Raw genomic sequence first — 7500 nt, forward strand, 5'->3', positions numbered from 1 at the left:
GAGATCACTGTGTTGACAATAACTCAGAAGAAATTATGGAGGAAAATAAAATGAGAGCCGGCTTGTCAATTTGTTGAGAAAGATAGTCAATTTAACTGTTTCCAACAGAAATGCAGAGCTCTTGCAAGTATTTGAGATGAAAATTGATTGTTCTTGGTATACTGAGTCCAAATATGCTTCATGACTATCAAATGATGGAACTAATATCTCATTCCATCTACAGATTTGTCCAGGGGAAATAGAGGCAGCTACAAAAGTAGTTATTTTGTGACTGATGCATGACTTCCTAAAAAGGATTTCACTTTTTCCTCAGTAGTGACAAAGAGTCATTAATTACACTAAGAAAGAAAAATGGTATTTGAACTTGACACTTACTAGAAGGTGAATCAGAACTAAGTGGCCATTAAGAATCACCCCATAGGGTGACCCCAACATAACGCTACATATTCTTGAGTGACATTTAAGATTCTGTTTCTAGAAATAGAAAAATGAAAATTATTTACTGTGGTTTTCATATTCCAAACCATCCAGCACACTGCTATTCACAAAGCTGAGCCTCTCAAATAAGTTAAGTACAAAGTTATTCTTATGGAAAATTCATTGGAAACTGTCAAAATTTCAAATGTGAGTCTTAATGTTGAGCCTTAATCAAGGCTATTTGTTTTTCTGTGTGTACTTATAATCTTAACTCAAAATATATACTTCTGATATCAGCCTTGACCAAAATCATTTCTATCCCTGTTGTTTTAGGAGGATTAAAGGATATAAGCCTCATCTGACCCAGTAAGGATTCACATTTGCATGCTTGCTTTGTACAACAGGAAAAGATCAAATATGTGCATTTTAGGCATTATAGAAGAAGAATCTAGATTGCATAGACCAGAAATCTTTATTCAATGACATCATAGAAGAATATTTCTGAAAACAATGAAGAACACCTGTATAGACACAAGAAACAAACAAAACACTAGGTCTAGAGAAGAAACTCCTCATGGCATGTTATAAAGTACAGAACAAAGGGTACTGAAAGCTGCTAGAGAAAACCAAAAGTTAGAATAGCAGTTGAGTTCCAGGTATCTAAACTTTAAAAGCAGAAGAGCTGAGACCAATTACCTTCTAGTTCTAAAAGATCACAGCTTGCCAAACCAAGTTTCTTTACATATAAACTTTTCTTGCAGGAAAAAGAAAAGTTTCCATGACACACACACACAAACACAAATACTTTTTTTTAAGAGAAAAAGAGTAGCAAACCAATTTCTTTGGAAGAAATTTTAAGAGGAAATAATATTAAATCTGTGAAATGGAAATTAAATAACATTAAAATCAGTTCTATCTGGAAATTACAATGTAATTGCCTACATTAAAAGAGCCAAAAAGAGCACAAATAAATGACTTAGGGATGCAATGCAACAATTTAGAGAAATAAAAAAAAACCAAACACAAATAAAGTTGATAAGAAGAAATAAAATAAAAGCAGAAATTAAAGAAATTTTAATAAAGAATAAATAATCAAATCTAAGAGCTTTTAAAAATAATATATAAACGAATTGGCAGAGCCTTTGCCCAATTAAACAAAGAAAAGAAAGACAAAACTTGACCTAACAGAATCAGGAATGAACAGGAAAACATTACAAAAACGAATACCCAATGTTCATGCTTTATAAGCATAGGCTTGGTGGGATAGCAAATTTCATTTAACAAGACTTGGGTAGTGGGTCATTCTAGAAATAGAGGAAACAACTGAGATGTAAGTAAAGAGAACCTGAATCAACAAAGCCATAGAGAAGCCAAAGAAAGAGTGAAGACATCTACAGCAAGTCTGTGGTGGGGGATAAATTAGTCTTGGAGAGTTAACAGTTAAGGAGGATGAAATACGAGGTTATATTGCAGCCTTATGGTAAGAAGAGATTTCCTGATAAATTGCTTCACATCAAAAGGAAACTAAAAGAGCATTTTTGAAGAGGAGACTGTGATAAACTGGATAAGAACAGTTTACAGGTTTGCTGCATAGCAGTGACAATATAATAGCATGTCCAGTCTCATAATTTATCAGAGATGTATGAGAAAAATAAAACTTTTTCTGGGACCATAAAAACAAAAAGAATGACAATGTGCAGTGTTGAGGAAGGTGAGGACTCAGACAAACCTAGTAGGCCATTCACGGAAATATAATTCACCCTGATACTCAGGAGATGCCTGAGTGGCCAGACCAAAACTTTTTTTTTATTTTACTGAATAATTTTAAATTTATGAGTATTTAAAACTGTTATCAATATAATTAAAATATAGTAGAAACATATTTCACAAAATTCTGCTATATCAAATGTTACCTAAAAGGTTTGGGTAGTTCTTTTATTCAGTAATACATCATTTCAATAATGACTAAAACCAAACAGATTTTAAAAACAAATATAAGTGAACTATTAATATGCAAAACATAGGCCTTACATGTATAAAATTATAATATCCTTTGATACTTTTCATTATTCTTATCAATTACTCACAAATAAACATAAAGATAAATGTGGGAAAAATTTCATTTGCAGTATGGCAATAGGGAAAAATGGAAAATAAATTGGTTATCAATAGAAAGATATATTATGGCTTACCATCTGTCTAGATTAGTTTCCTGTTGTTGACAAAATGCCAGCTAAAAGCATTTAAACAATAAAAATTTACTATCTTCTAGTTCTGTAAGTCAGGCACATACTGTTTCATAAGCCAAAACTATGATGCTGCAAGTTATGTTTCTAGTTAGAGGGTTATCAGAGTGTCCTTTGCTGTTAGTAGCAATGTGGTCCATTTTTACTGCTCGGATTAAAAACATAATTTTCCCCAGACATAGAAGATTCCATGTTTCTCTGTATGTAGTCCATCCCTACTTCAAAGTCAACCATGGAACATTGGGTCTACTGACCCCCCCCCCCTCCATCTACTTCCACTTTGAGTGCTCATGTGGTTAGTCTGAGCCTACCTTACTGAGGACAACTTTCCCATTTTATTGTTCCAAGGTCCCTACCCTTAATCAGACCTAAAAAGTCTTTATTACCATGTAATATATTCACAAATCTCAGGGAATAAATGTGTTTTTAAGACTGGTATCAGTCTTATGTTTATTACAACTTCTCTACTGTGGAAGGATTCTAAGGACATCACAAGCATCATTTTCTGTAGCCTGCAGGTGATGACAAGGGAAGTCATCAGTAATGCTGCCCCCAGAAAAGCCTACATAAATGGGGATTCTCCTGGTCACCTACTTCTAAGGAAGCTCTTGGTTGTCTTCCCACTTCCAAGAGTTAGGGATGTGATCTGCTTGACAATGGCTCACACTTGGCTATTTTGACACTGTCTTTATCTTATTCATTTAAACACATTTTCTCCAGCTTATATCAAAAAAGTCTTTATATCTTATTTCTATTTATCAAAACACTCAAATTCATTTTTACAAAATGAAAGCAGGTGCTTTTGTCCTTAGGCATGCCATAGCAGTCCTAACAACAATGGTGTTTTCCTTCTGTTCCTAATGACTGCCATTATCATATAGCAAAGGCCCAGGTGCACATAAGACCCATTTCCAGGCTGGTGTTCTTTCTATTGGTCTCATTTTTTATTTTTTAGTTAAAGCGCCTCTTCTTAATAATTAGAGGCTTACTTTTTATACTGTATACTTTTATTTTTTACACTTGTTGCAAATGTGTTCTTTATTATCCTGTGATTATTATTTACTCAGTCTAGGGAATTATTATAGAATTATCTAATTCTATATTTGATTTTTCAATGGAGGATCTACTTACAAAATAATAAACAGATCTATTATAATTTTAAGAATAAGAAAATTGTGGAATAAATATGTAAAATTATGAGAAAATGTAGCCAGAATATAGCCAAGGGTATCTAAAATGATAGCCATGTATAGCTATTTAAATATAAAATATATAGATAGATTGGAGTTTGTTAACAATTCTATATCTCAATCACTTGAGCTACATTTCAAGTTTTTAATAACTAAATGTGACTGCTGCCAACCATATTAAATACTGCAGGGATAAAACAGGTTCATCATTCCAGGTATTTATTGAACAATAATTAGCTTAGAAGTTTAGACTATGGTTCGAGGAAGACCTACTTCCTCTCCTCTCTATTAGTACAATGAAAAGGATTCACAGTCATATTCTTTTTTAAAATGTTTATTATTTGTTTGGTGTGTGTGTGTGTGTTACTTAAATGTATAACTGTGTACTACATACATGCCTGATCTAGGGGCCAGAAGAAGGCATTGAATGACCTAGAACTGGAGTTATAGACAGTTGTAAGCTGACATGTGGGCACTAGGAATTAAACTGAAGTCTGAAAGAGCATCCAAGCCTATTAATCACTGAGCCCTTTCTTCAGCTCCCACCTCCATCTTTATATTATTATGTGTAAAATTTAATCTGAAAGTAAACTCAGCAAGGGAGAAGGCATAAAGCAGACAAAGGTGCGTGGGAGAAATGCCTGCATTAAATACAGACAACAAAGGAAAACCTAACAAGAGAGATCAACCAGAGAAACCAAAGAGAGAGAAACCTGCTATAGGCACTGAAGTCATATCCCAAGGCTCACAGAAGAGGAAGAACATGGTTAATGAGCAGGTTTCCAGGCTCTGGAGATGCTGTAAGGACGTGTGCAACACTTTGGAACTGTGTTACTATGAGATGAGAAAGTTTAAGCATTTGGTTTGTCTCTTTCTACTTCACTTTGGATGAGGCTATTTTTCCTTAGGGTTGTTTGAATAATCAACAGTGGTACCCTGCCTCTCACTATCAAGCCATCTCCTGCAGTCACAGAAGGACATCAGGCAGAAAGACTCAGGCGCTTGGGGTGCCAGGTACTCAGGGTACAGAAATGGTACCCCAGAGCAATGACGACTTCTAGGGTAAACTGAAAGGATTATACAGAGACATTGACAGCATCTTCTGTATGTGGAGGAGGGTACTGGGAGATAACAAATAAGTTTCCTCACCAAAGGATAGTCACAGTATAAAAGAGAGTCTGTCAACAGCTGACACCAGCTTATCACATAGAATATTATGGTTCTCAGTTCTGCACTGCCACCTGAAAAAGGCTACAGGCCACCTCATTTCACCAGGGTCCACTGTCACAGGCACATCTGTTTGCATTCAGGGTCCTCTCTCTCTCTCTCCTCATGGAGAATTTGGAAGCATTAGGTAAAACAAACCATGTTGTCCAAGATATCTTCTTCTCAGAGAACCTATTCCAATTAAAGTCTGATCCAGGCAGTGAACTGAGAGTCAGATACGGTTTTCTCCTGCCTTAGTTCAAAGACCCAGAGTCAGTGCTTCCTGGCATATCCTTCTCTTCATAGCACAGGAAGGCCCTCTCCCCTACAGCTGGGCTTCCAAAAGATCTACCTTGACATATACCTTGATTTCTGACAATGAAGCATTAAGCATTTTCCCCTTTAATTCAAATGTAAATATGATTATAGATCATCTGCATTACATCATTATAGCCTACTCTAAGTTGTCCTTTTCCTTAATTTTAACAATAAAACCAAGATATAGAAGAAGAAACCAACATCATATGAAATCCATACCACCAACCAAGTTGCTAGCATTTCTGAAGAGGACCTCAATTACCACTTGGGGGGCCAGGCAAGCACGATGAAGGCTATAGGGCATCAGCCTGGGACTCTGAGCTGATCTTGCCTTTGCCCTAATAATTCTGATAGCATTAGGTAGTGCCTCCACTTCACTACTCTAGTGATTAAAAATGATTCTTAAGACTTTGTCTCATTTTACATTTTTATCTTAGAAAATGGCTTTCTGCTCATTTGGTCATGTGGCAAAATCTATTCTCCCTCCCTTGAATTTTGTCTAGGCTTGTGTTTTGATTTTCCAACAGAATGCACAGGAAACAGTAGCCTTCACTTGTTGATTGTGAGTTCAAGCTAGGGAAACCTACTCAAATATCATTCCAGAGCACAAGTCGCACCAACAAGACCATTCTAAACCAGCTCACCTCTACTGACCCATCAGCTGACCAAGCATTCATACACAAACACTGAACCCAGTTCTGAATAGAACCAGAACCTTTCCTATCAAAAAAAATGCAAATGTACTTATTTAAGTTACTACATTTAAAGTGGTTGGTTAGACAACAAACTGTAACTATTAGAATAACTGTGTGCCTTAAATTCATCATCTGCAAAGAAAACAATTAAATAGTATTACTCCAATGTGTTTGGTTGTTCTGTGCATTATCATCCCCAGCTTCATAATTGTGTAGTTTACATAGAAAACAAAATTTCAAAGTGTATGGACTGGTTTTCTGGACACTAGAGAGCTAAGAGTTTTAGCTATGTCCTGGGTTGATGAACACCTATGCACTAGGAAACACCATGAGGATCACATGTAAGAATACCTAGGGCACCAGACATTGCAGTAGTGCCGAAGGCAGGGTAATACTCATTTTTGTATTAAAGCCACTCCTCCTTCCAGCCTCACTCCCAAACCCTTTCTCACCTCCAGTTCCACATTTGGGATATTATCTACATTTATATTATATCCAAACTTCTTCTTTCAGCTCTGGACAACACAGTTTTAAATTTTTAATAATTGCCTGAAATTTCTATAGTGCAAATGAGTTAAGACTGTAAACAAACAAACAAACAAAAAAGCAGTCTAATGAATTTGAGAATTGCTCCTTCTACCTCTATAAAGGATTGAGTTGGAATTTTGATGGGGATTGCATTAAATCTGTAGATTGCTTTTGGCAAGATGGCCATATTTGCTGTATTAATCCTGCCAATCCATGAGCATGGGAGATCTTTCCAACTTCTGAGATCATCTTCGATTTCTTTCTTCAGAGACTTGAAGTTATTGTCATACAGATCTTTCACATACTTGGTTAGAGTCACTCCAATGTATTTTATATTATTTGTGACTATTGTGAAAGGTGTCATTTCCCTAATTTCTTTCCGGTTTGTTGATCCTTTGAGTAAAGGAAGGCTACTAAATTGTTTGAGTTAATTTTATATCCAGCCACTTTGCTGAAGTTGTTTATCAGGTTTAGGAATTTTCTGGTGGAATTTTTGGGGTCACTTGAGTATACTATCATATCAGCTGCAAATAGTGATATTTTGACTTCTTTCTTTCCAATTTTTATCCTTTTGATCTCCTTTTGCTGTCTAATTGCTCTGGCTAGGATTTCAAGTACTACATTGAATAGATAGGGAGAGTGTGGGCAGCCTTGTCTAGTCCCTAATTTTTTTTTTCTTATAGTCTCCCACATGAAGAAATGTGAGAAAACTGATCAGAATAACACTTTATTAGTTGAATATAGCATAAGTTGGTGAAGGAACCCACACACAGTGAACATATGAGAAACTAAAGCAAGAGGCTCACACCACAGCCAGGATCTTGGGCTTCCATAGACTGTGGGAACTCTGACCATTGTAGAAAAATTAGAAACAGCAATCTAACTGCAGAACATGGAGGC

Source organism: Mus musculus, chromosome 2, assembly GCF_000001635.26.
Source record: "Mus musculus strain C57BL/6J chromosome 2, GRCm38.p6 C57BL/6J".
Lineage (NCBI taxonomy): Eukaryota > Metazoa > Chordata > Mammalia > Rodentia > Muridae > Mus > Mus musculus.